The following is a 12,724-nucleotide window of genomic DNA, read 5'->3' as shown; positions in this document are numbered from 1 at the left end:
GATGGCGTCAGGGGGCAGTTTCACCCACCAAAGGAGAAATAGACAATACACAAGGAAAGGAAAGGACAGTGGGTTAGAATTCATACAACATCATACAGGAAAGGAACAGTGCGTTTCGTGGCACGCATAGCCAGAAGAAAGAGATGAGCCACATTGGCCAAATACACATTCAAACACGAAATCCCGCCAAACGGCGAATAAATACTCATATATACAGAAACAGATATAAGGAAAAGGGATAGGAACACATATAAAGGACGAACACAATAGAGGTGGGGAAGGCGGAATCGAACGGATCACAAGAGTAAAAATATTTCCTCAACCGGGACTCGAACACCGGATCTTTCCACTTGCCGGGCGGATGCTCTTAACCGCCCGGCAAGTGGAAAGATCCGGTGTTCGAGTCCCGGTTGAGGAAATATTTTTACTCTTGTGATCCGTTCGATTCCGCCTTCCCCACCTCTATTGTGTTCGTCCTTTATATGTGTTCCTATCCCTTTTCCTTATATCTGTTTCTGTATATATGAGTATTTATTCGCCGTTTGGCGGGATTTCGTGTTTGAATGTGTATTTGGCCAATGTGGCTCATCTCTTTCTTCTGGCTATGCGTGCCACGAAACGCACTGTTCCTTTCCTGTATGATGTTGTATGAATTCTAACCCACTGTCCTTTCCTTTCCTTGTGTATTGTCTATTTCTCCTTTGGTGGGTGAAACTGCCCCCTGACGCCATCTCTTGGCTGAAAGAATCGGGGCGCTTGGCGACATATTAGACCCACGGATCTCAGGGTAAATTGACTATCCTCGATAGCTCAAGTGGTTAAGAGCATCCGCCCGGCAAGTGGAAAGATCCGGTGTTCGAGTCCCGGTTGAGGAAATATTTTTACTCTTGTGATCCGTTCGATTCCGCCTTCCCCACCTCTATTGTGTTCGTCCTTTATATGTGTTCCTATCCCTTTTCCTTATATCTGTTTCTGTATATATGAGTATTTATTCGCCGTTTGGCGGGATTTCGTGTTTGAATGTGTATATATATGTATATATATATATATATATATATATATATATATATATATATATATATATATATATATATATATATATACTGGACTGGACTGACGCGACCCATATATATATAGCCAGTGCATGCATATATATATGCATATATATATCGCATATATATATCGCATATATGTATCGTGCCAGTCTAGTGGGTAGAGCCTTGGACTGCTGACCGGAGGGTCCTGGGTTCGATTCCCGGGCAAGGCACTCTGGGCACCTGCACCCAGGCTATGTGATTTTTCGGGTACCAGATCTTCCTGGGAAACCATAACCGGCACAGGGACTGGTCCCCCTACCCTGATGTGTGAATGTCACACGCCGTCGGGCTTAGTACTGGGTGAACTCTACCATCACCTACCAAACTGACCTTCGGGTTGATTACTGTGTTTATGGTTTATATATACTTTCTCCGATGCATTACGCGTGGGTGTCTCTTTTCATGCATATACGTCACGTGCCAGAAGTTAACAGGTCGCGTTAAGAAGTCAAATTACAAAATACCTGTTAACCTGACCTGTTAACTTCTGGCACGTGACGTAAATGCATGAAAAGAGACACCCACGCGTAATGCATCGGAGAAAGTGTTGTTCAGTTGCGTAACTTTCTATTACACAATTCTCTCATACTCTTAAACTTAGAGAGCAACACTCTCGGCAAAGTAATATATCTCCTGTAGGCACTTCATAATGTTACATGCATTTTATCTGCTAATGACGAAGTGAAATTATATACAATCTTTCCACCAACGTGGCCGTTAAATATATATTTCAAAAGTTAATTATTTTCTTGATGATCTCCATTAGATAGATTAGAATATAATTTCATGAAATATAAAAATGTACGTTTTTGTCTTAAAACCTAAAAGCGGAGTTAAAAGTCGATTGCTAGGTTACAATTTAAGCTAATGCGAAAACACGAAAAGTTAATTTCATCAATGATTCCAAAACCCTATCATGAAGTCTCTTTAATCTTGTCCAAATAAATTCCGTTAATATGATCAGCAGTCAGTGAGTTGAACAGGTTTTGATTAATAATTAACATTCAGTTACCTAGGTCTTCATATGCATAATTACAAATTGTACTTGTGCCTATTTTGTGACTTTACATAATGCATCGCATTCGGAGGCTTTCTCAACAGTTCTTCCAGTCTCCTTGCTCTTCTAAAATTGTTCTCTGCAACCTACCAAGCCTTAAAATTTGAGTTTTACCCTTTCGTCTTTTCAAGTTCTCAGAATTTTCTCTTTGCCCAAACCTTACAAAACTCCATCCATTATTCGATTCCCTCAATTGACTTACACCGTTCTCTAGTAGCACCATATCTCCATTGCTTCTATTTTTGGGTACTACTTCCGTACACGTTACAAGTCCATGCGTAAATATACCTTTTGTAATTTATTTCATGCAGCTCTTAAATAGGTAATATACTGCTGATACATTTTTGGAAACCTACCATAGTTATTTCATTTTTTAATACGTATTCCGTATAGCATGCATGCCGTGTCGTATGACAGGTATGTATTCCTATACGTTAGCATGGATGGTATACCAACTCAATTAAACCTAATTTGTCTTGCAATGTAACATGCCTATAATAAGGGCACTATTTTCGCAGCTTGTAATAATAATGACAAAAATAGAACAATCAATCCAAATGTAAAATAGTTGTTTCAGAGGCCCAAACCTAGTATCACAAATTTCATGATTCAGGAAATAATAGATTCAGGGAGGAGAAAGAATATTATTAATCAGGCGTCAAGAAAACTGTTGATGATTTAGTATTTGTTTTTCATTACTTGTAAATAAATTAACAGAACCTACAAACCACAAAGAAAACGAAATTGAAAATATGAATTTAGAGCAATTCTCGCTAAGTCAACGTTTTCGAGTTATTTTAATCATCCCTTTAATGAAGCTGATTAACGTTCAAGATGTAGTAGTACATTTTAATTAAATTTAGAACCCATCAGCTTCGGCCATGTCGTGTGATTTTCGGGTACCAGATCTTCCCGGGCACACGGAAAGGAAATGACACATCTACACAAGTGTGTGACTTTCACACACACCGTATGGGGCTTTGTGCTCGGAGCGCTGTAGGCTTTTGTATGAAGTGAGCTCTACCCAGCGACGTATCTAGAGGAGAACATGCTGCCCTCATTGAGAATATTTTTGGCATTACTAAAATTTAAAACGAATATTTATTATATTCCCGACATAAATTTTGAATATATACTGTCCCAGAGAATGAAATTATCGACATTGCTGAGATGTTGCTCTTAAAGTTGTGGTGCGATCACTAAATTAGTGTGATTATTTTCTAATTAGCATAATATTCAACTTACTTCTCAGGGAGGCTATAATATTTTTTTCATACTTGAAAATGCACTCTCCCTTTAGAGAGTGTCTAGATCCGCCACTGTCCCTACCCTTACCCATCGAGCAAACCTTCGCGTTCATAACTGTGCTTTTACTTAAATTACCTAGCATTGAAACGTTAACTTCCCTAAACCCGACGAATTTATTCCTCTTTGATTACTCCTCAGGGAACACAGCATCAGGGAGTGGTAGTTAAGGAGGAAAGGTTATCCATTCTTTCATAAGCTTATGGATTATTAATTGCGTATAGCAAAAAGCGTTGCGTTTCATTTCCTGATCGTGACGAAGCAATAATGAACGCTGATTCACAATCGTCCTACCTAGAGATATGGAAACATCCGGAAAGAGGTTTCCATTCCTCAATCGAATTACAGAGAAACATTTCTTTACCTATAATTTGATGAATGATATCCCGCACAGAGATGCACACATTTTCTATGTTCTCCTATTTTCCGAAAGGAAGAGAACCGCATTCACTAAAGGAGGTCACACGCTGGACAAGTAAACGATCACCATCAACACGGACACATGGAGTAGCAATGGGAACAACAAAAAAATTGTCTCAAAACAGGAGCTATACATAGATATTTTGTGTCCCAAATATTTTTAAAACCTACATTATTGCGATGGTCGTTAAAGACTGCTCAAAACGCAAGAAGCACTCCATATTTCTCTCAATTTAATCAACCAGCAAGTTTATAGTTGCGCTGTGAATGTAGGAAGCAACTAAGTACTTAAGGGGTGGGATTAGGACGAGTGCAAAATAGAAATAATTCACAGGCACATTAATGAAATTTCAATTCTTTGTAACGAAGATTTTTTAACAAAATGTGTTGCGCTATTCTAGTAGGTTTTCGATAGACCCTCGCACTACACACCAGGGTGCTCTCAAGCCCTGTCATAAGAGTCAGGGCTTAGGAGCTCAGTAGTGTGTAACTTCAACAAAGTAATGACTTTTTTAACTACCGCTACTCCTCACATATGTACCAATTTTCCATTTCTCTCTTTCCAAATCATCATCCGAAATACCCATACGTTTTCGGGCCAGTTGATTTTTTCGATACACCTTCAGAGGTAGCCCTTCCTTCTGGCACATTAAGGTGCAGTCCGAACCAAATGGATGCACATGAAACATGGAAAGAATCGCTGATGCTTATGTCTCACCCTCCATTCGTGAGGCTCGTTACCGCATTGGCATCGTACTGCACACTGAATCCTCCTCCCCGACGACTAACCCCTCATCACTCATCTCCAGTATACAGACGTTTTGCACTATGGGACACGTTAAGTCAAAGGGTCACTTTTTTCAAGAAATCGGAAAATGGGTCGAGAAACCAAGCTGCACTCGAGAGGTTACGAGATGCTCTCGAGAGATAAACGTCTCCTTGGTGCATCTCCGCAGGATAACTCGGATCGGTAGGGAGGAAAAGACGCAAGAGTCAGACAGACGCTGGGTCCCTAGGTTTGACATCCGTCATGGTTGGGATTAAATGCTTGTGGAATGCCGGAAACCTCCACAACGGGGAATATTTCAAGTAAACAATTAATTTAGGATCGTATTCATCCATCGCATACCGTGACTACTAAAATGGAAATTACATCGTAGTGATCTGGTAGAGAAAACTACTTCGGTCTCCATATTTTAGTATTGCTATGAGAAAGGCTCACTTAAAAAGTGGAATGAAATAATGAATATTTCTAGTAACGGTTGAATGAATTAACTTATATCCAGCCCAAGATTATTAATTCCAGTTCACTAAGATTGCATATACATAATAGAGAATACTTCCTCGTGGAGCACATTTTGCGTTCACCCGGGTAAGATAAGGATTTGGAGCTCATACCTTTGAAAAGTGAACTGCTTTCAATAGCAATCTTGCTTGGATTTCAAGTGTAGCTCATCATACCCAGCGAGAGGTGCCACAATATACGAACTCCCTCGAAGCCTTTCATTGAAAGTAAGTCCACAAACCTATTCCCACCATGTCGGTGACTATAAACGTTTAGCGCCAAGCTTTCCACGAACGACAATACAAAAAATCGCCTTCCAGAGAAAATTCAAGAATTTTCTATCATTAAATATTATCGACACATAATCATGAGATTCAGAGGATTTAAATACGAAAGTAAATACTTAGGACAAGATCAAAATTCTCTAGAATTTAAAGGAGGGGAAAAAATAAACTAGTTAAAAATGGTAGCGGAGATTAACCCTGCGACATGACGAAGTTCTACAGGACGAGAGAATCCTGTTGGGGAAATTCGTAGAAGGCAGGACAAGTGGATGCAAGAGATACTGGGAGGCAAAGAGATGCTTAATATGGTAATAGGTAGGAGAATTATGGGCAAGCGTGATAGAGGGATGAAAAGAACAGGCGTTCTGGACAGACGTGTGGAAGTAGAAATAATGTAGAGCTAAAGAATGAGTTATCGTAAAATGTAGCACGGGGTTTTAGCACTTTTGGCATCATTTTAGTCAGGGCTTATGAATACAGGAACATGTGGTCTTAGGGTGCATGAAAAACCTTCCCTAAGAAGATTGATTACTACTATTAATTAATAAAGTTCAACATAAACATTTATTCCTGATTAATTCCAGGTATAACTTATGCTGATTATATTGAAATAATAAATGCGTATTGTTACCATTACCCATGGAAATGTGCACATTCAGTGGTGTCTAATTGAACGCCAGCGAAATGCGACCCTTGCTCTTCTTACGCTTAGTTCTACGTAAATTCTGGGCCAGAGGGCATCCGGAGGGCATATGCAGAAAATAGCCTTGGGTGGATCACAAGAAACCAAAACCCCCCGCCCCCACACAAGCGAGTTCAATAATTTCTGTAACAAAAATCTAGTTGCACAGTCCGCTAAAAATATTACAATAAATAAGATAAAATCACTCCTTCGATTTATACGCTTGAAATTATTACTAATTTAGAAAAGGCATTATTTACATTAAAGACATTTAATTTTTAAAATTATGGTTTTCAAACGATTTATACGCACATCATATGTTTGACGCATTAGATTAACTCAGAAATGAGCAAAGACAGCCTTCGAAAGAATGCAATTCCCCCGGAACGAGAGAAGTTGAAGCAGGATAAAACCTATTCGCAACTCGTGTTCTTGAATTTTGACCGACCTTTTTAAACGTACCGCGTTATCATAAACGTAACATATGCAAGATGAAAAAGCATAGGAAATTAGTCTATTAAACAGGAAATAATATCGAGACACTATCGAGAAATTAATGTCAAAGGAAGTGTTTATGTAAAAAAAGCAATTTTGGGCGCGAATATCACACAGCTGTTAACTGAATGCAAGGTCATCCTGCAACGGTTTTTTTGCGACTGAAGTTAAAAAACGTTTAAAAAAACGCAAACTGAATTTCACATCACAATGAGATTTTCCGGAAACCGTTTCGACTGACAGCAATACCAAGGCTCTTATGCATATGTCATATACACAATGCATCTGTTTACGCAATGCACATCACGTTGAAGTGCAACGCAATCAACTAGATGATATGAATTATCCAGCCGTATCCATCTCACTAGTTCAGGAACATGTGGTCGGTTGCTAACTACAATATTGGCGCTGGGACGTTCTTATCTCATGTTTTTTTTCTATAAATCGCCTTTAAATTTTGAATGGCAAGTAGGTCGTATAGTCATTGCTTGCGTGAAAAATAATCCTAAATATATGTTCCATCATAAAAAAGAGAAAGAATAACTGAATAAGAAAGGAGAGTATGGCAAGGCCCGAGAGAAAATAAAAATGAGTAACAAAATCGCAATGGATGACGTGAACCTAGAAAGCATGCTCTTTCCTGAAAGAACTTCCGTTCCGAAACATGAGGCGATTTTCAAATTTGAAGTTAATGAAATAGATTAACGTAAACTAAATGACCACGATTAAATACAGATATCCACGATCAAATACATAAAAAACCTTGGATGCATTGTTCTTACATTTATATTTAATAGCATTCAAAAAATGTTTGCTTGGAGTTAACTGGACTCTTGAAAATAATTATGCCGGATGTTTCCATAGTGAAAATGTCAAAAAATCAATTTAATTGCTAGTTTCAGATGAGCACGAAAGAAACACATCAATAATAATTCACGTCCGGAAAAAAATACCGGGTAGGGATACGCTTTTATTTGCAGAGATTATGTAAAAGTCTTAGAGAATCGAAAGAACAACTTAGTACTTCAATTGAGAATGAAAACATTACGAAAATATTGTAAGAAGAATTACTAGTAATCAAATTATAACACTCATTGTAATATCTCTTGCCCTTCATATGTAAGGCGCGCATTTATTAATACTTGTCATCATCAGATTATACGCATTACACTCGGCGCTGATTTAATTTAGTAATAAGTAGCATACTATCTCCAGACAAATATATGAACTGTACCCTTCAATCTCATCAGGCACAATCAGAAATACATTATTTGGACATCTGAATATATACTAATAATTTTCCTTCCTGGAATTCGTTTTCAAATCTTGAGTAATCGGTCAGATATGTATCAGTTAAAAAAATTGAGCGCATATGCATTTGTTAATAGGCTGCGGAAGGAGAGCATATACAAACTAAAATCTTCACTTTCCTCTTTTAACATGTACCTGTATTTACTGAGAGTCAACTAAAGAAGAGTAGGCACGAAGTATGCAGTCATTAAGCATGACAATTCATTTTATAAAAACAAACTAATTCTACAGTAAACGACTCCAACTGAAAAATTACTCCCAAACCAGCGATAAGATTTTGAAGCCAACTAGTAAATGTGTTTGGTAAGCAGACCTCTATTGCATTGTCATCGTATGAGATGTGAAACAAGTGCTCTATTGCACTGCCTTCGCACGAAACAAGACAACACATTTTGGTAAATATTTTGGAAACATTTGTTTGACACAGATTGGAGTAAACCATTCAATCACAAAACACTACTGGGCTCACTGTCATGTTGTCAGAAGCACGGAAGCAAGGCGGGAGAGGGCCCCCACAGCGACGACGAGCTTTTAAAGGGAGCCGAGCTAATTTAACAAGTCGAGATTATTGAATGAAAGAAGTCGGGTCGGGCGGGCGCATTCCAGCTGCCCCCGTCCTAAACCATCAGAGGCGGCGGCACGGAAGACGGCGGAGGCGCGCGGCAGACGGAATATTATGTTACGCTCGCAGAATTCGTGAGAATGCCACCGTATCGACCAACAGCCTCGGCAATGAAGGAAGCGTCGTCCGCTGGTAGGGCTGAAAAGACAGGGGGGATGGGAGGGGGCGGGGACGCATGAAGGAACCGAGGGAATATAGTGGGGGGGTCGATGAGGGGCTCGGAGGGGAGATGGCGAGGGAGAGATATCGCGTGGGGGAGAGAAATATTTGGGGAGGGGAAAGGAGGGGTGCGCGGGTGGGAAATGGGCGTGCTACGCTAGAGCGTGGGCGGGCATTACGGAGCCCTCCTCCTCCGCCGCCCCGCACAGTGCATTCACTCATTCACTCACCTTCCGCTTGCATCGGATGCCATTCCTCCTCGGGTAAGCGGAGCTCGCCTTCGCGCTCCTTCCGCACATCCACTCCAGGTGGGGGGGGTCCTGTGCTCTGAGAGGAGCCGCCCTCCTCCTCTTCCCTCCGTGATGATGCGGACGGCGAGTGGTCCCCCCGAACTTCCCCGTCACGACAAATCTCTACGAAGCCTGAGACCTCACGTACGATGTCCCCCCCGCCAACACAGAGGAGGCGACCAGAAGCCTTGCGAGCGACCGAGCGACTGACTGCTCGTGTGCGTGGAATCGTGGAGGGGGGTAAGGTAAGAGTGGGGGGGGTGTGTTGGTGTGGGAACGGGAGAGGGGATGAGATGGGGGGGATGGCCAGGCGGACGGGAGAGGAGAAAAGAAAGAGAGAGAAAGATTAGTTGGGAAATGCTCGTGGCAGAGGGGGAAGGAGGAGTAGAGGTGGTGGGTGGGGTGAGGACAGAATGAAATGAAAGGGAGGGGTTGGGATGGGATAGTTGCGCGGGGGGGGGCAAGGGAGGGAGGGAGAAACAAGGGGGGTGTGTGGGGAACTCGGTTGTATAGGAACCGATAGTGGAGCATGCGCCGTTGGCATCCGTGAGTAAGCGCTGGTGCTCCCCTGCTCCCTCCCATCAACGCAACCCTCGTTCCCAACACCCTCCTCTCTCTTTCTTCTTCCCCCTCCTCCCACGAACTGTCTCTCCATGACTGCTTCGGAAAGACAAGGGCTGTCTGGGCGCGTGTGAATTTCGTCGTCCTCCTCCTCCAGCCGTCGTCCCCCTTCCTCATCCAACTTCGGGACAAAAAGTTTCGAAAAATATGCCGTGTCAGAAAAAAACCAGTGCGTGGGAGTGCGCTTACAATTATGAGTTTTGGTGATTATTGACAGGAAACTCGAAGTTCACGAGAACGAGCCCCAGGAGAGACGCGGCGGGAATGAACGATTTTAATGTTGAAATGAAAACATTAAAATATGGAGCGTGCGTCCTCAGTTCTTCGGATTCCAGTGGATTCTGGAATACTTTCAGTGATAATTAAATTGGAACTTGCATTCTATAGAATGATGCCCGATTTTCCAAGCATGGGACGGGGGATTTTCTCCATATAAATATATTTTTTGATTGAAATTCCTCTGTGGTGGCTATAAAATATATATTGCATCGACCGAATTAACCTTATGGGTATACCCTCTCCATCACTTAACCCAAAGGTGGCATGCTCTTACATTCACCAGGGAATGGTTGTAACACTCACCGTTGAGGAATAATTAAAATGCGATACAACATCATTCGTCCCCCGGCGCTAATAAATGTAATGTTGACGCGCCGTAAAATAACACATCCATTATCCATCTATGATTCATCTCATCCCAACGGTCATGCAAATAAATCACAATTCAAAATATGAAGTAAACAAGACTCAGGGTAAGACAAACGAATGGTTCGTATATGGTGGAGAAAAATGAAAATAATAGGGAATAATTCGTAGAGAGAAAGGTTGGATGAAGGCAGTAGAATGCTAAAGACTGTTAGGAGGTGAAGTTCGGTGTGTGGAGAATAGGGAGGAAGAGAATGGATTTTTAAGGCGATATACGGGGACGCAAACAGTATGAATAACTGAAGAAGTAAATAAATCTGTCCAAAATATATTAGGCTGGACAGGATTAAAGTAATTTTAAAAAACTAATTCACCTAGAACAGAGTACAAAATATGTCATATGCCTATATGTGCATAGAAGATGGTTCTTACAGACCATTCCGAATCACCCTTCAATCGGTGTTCTACTTATGACGATACTGATCAATAGAAAACGCTGGCATACTGGTTGCTCAAATGTATTAGTGGTTCTCCTTTTATCATAGCTGAGGCTAGAAATCTCTTGCATACGATGTTATCCTATTCAGATATTTTTTCTCGCCAGCAGCCGAGCACTAATATCCACAGCAATTAGGCACATAGCCAGGATTCCAAGGGTCAACGAGGGGAGAGGACAGGGACACTCGCTGAAAACGTGTAACATACGCACGACATTAGTAGAATTTCACAGTATCACCCAGAGACAAAAATGGAGAGGCAAGGAGAACCGATGTCATTCCGTAAAAGTTATCCTTTCCTCCAATTAACTTAAATGAAAATTCAATACATTCAATAATTATTTAGCATCTGACGGTATAAAATTGGAAGTGAGGAAGCGCTTCATTTAAAAATACCTAGGAAACTCATGTAGAAGAAAAAATAGTCTTTAAAAAAACAAGAAAGAAAGATCAGGAGCAATGGCAATGAGGCGTTGCAGAAGTAAGATTTAATAGACGGTAAGAATGAACAATGGAGTAATCCTGACAAGCTGAAGTGGATAGACGACAGCACATCTAACAAAAAGAAGCTTCTTAACGGGCCAATACTTCCGTTTAGAATCCTGAAAATAATAGAAGGGAAAGAATGCGAGGAAAGATATTCAAAGGAAGACGGATCTGGAATTTAATGAACAAAATAACGATACATTTGAAGTTATTAGGGCCTTAGATGAGACGAGTACGGAGAGCTGCAGCAAAGTAATCTTCTGACTAATTAATTTCAATAGCTATTAAATCTTACACGTATTAAATGACTGGCGCCGGTTTAAAGTATCGAGAATGTTTTTGATTTCTTGTGTTCTGTATTCTTAGAAATACACGAAGACGCCTTGCCCACACCACATATAAGAAGCCAGTAATATCCCGAGAATGGGCTGGTTCAATCCGCACAGGAAGAATCCCTGGCTACGTGCCTGTCCGCATTGCGGGGGAGTCATTCAAACCTGAAGGGCCACCCATTATATCTTGTGGAAGGAGGGCAGTTTTTTCTGTATGGCACCGCAAGATTGATAGTCAATTTTTTGACGTGCAATGTTAACTTATGTCTTTGCTAAAGCGAAATCTATTCAGAAACGCGCATAATACTAAGTTAATTTTGTACCCTGAATGTTACTTGAAAATGTTAGTGACTCATAAAATGAAGCTACTTTTAATATATAATGGAATGCGATTAATATTTATATTAGTAGTTACTATAGTGAATACTTCGACCTAGGGAACAAATAGTGGATACTTGGTCCCAAGGTCCAGGATTAGATTTTACGCTATGGTTAAGCCGTTACGTTATGGTTACGCCTGTGGTAAGATTGGAATTGTGTCTAAATCATAGCTAAACCACAAACGTTCGAGTACCATTCGCAGTACTACATTCACTTCAACAGCCCGTTTCAATAACATTATCGGATGTGATAATCACGTGTTTAGGTATAGACATTGCTGAGGTCAGATCGAGCCGTAATCTCTTCGACAAAATATTCCTTACATAGCAACCACGACATTCAATTCAAATTCATTCGAACAAGACGCCATCGGGTTAGTCGGCGAGTGCGTCAGTGACTGACCTAATCGGTTATACGATTACAAAAAATATTAATTGGAAGTTCGTAAAAATAAAACCCTAAGAACAGTTTCCCCCCGGCTTTATAGTAGTAGTAGTTTTTTTTAGGGGAGGCGACCGACAGCTAAGGTCATTAGCGCCATAGGGGATGGACAGGAAAGGGTGAAGGGAGGAGAGAAACCCGGCGTCGGAGACGAATCAAAACTACTTCATAAAAATTATGCAAAATTATTCCTTGCCACTGGAGACTATCCCAAACCTAAAACTATTAATGGGACTCCAACGCTATATAGAAATTTGGTCACTGAGAGTATATTTTACAATATTTTTGCAGTACAAGTAAAATTTCAACACAAT

Source organism: Hetaerina americana, unplaced genomic scaffold (genome assembly GCF_022747635.1).
Source record: "Hetaerina americana unplaced genomic scaffold, ioHetAmer1.1.p SCAF_3, whole genome shotgun sequence".
Lineage (NCBI taxonomy): Eukaryota > Metazoa > Arthropoda > Insecta > Odonata > Calopterygidae > Hetaerina > Hetaerina americana.
The sequence above is the reverse complement of the archived record's forward strand: the minus strand, read 5'-3'. Positions refer to the sequence as shown.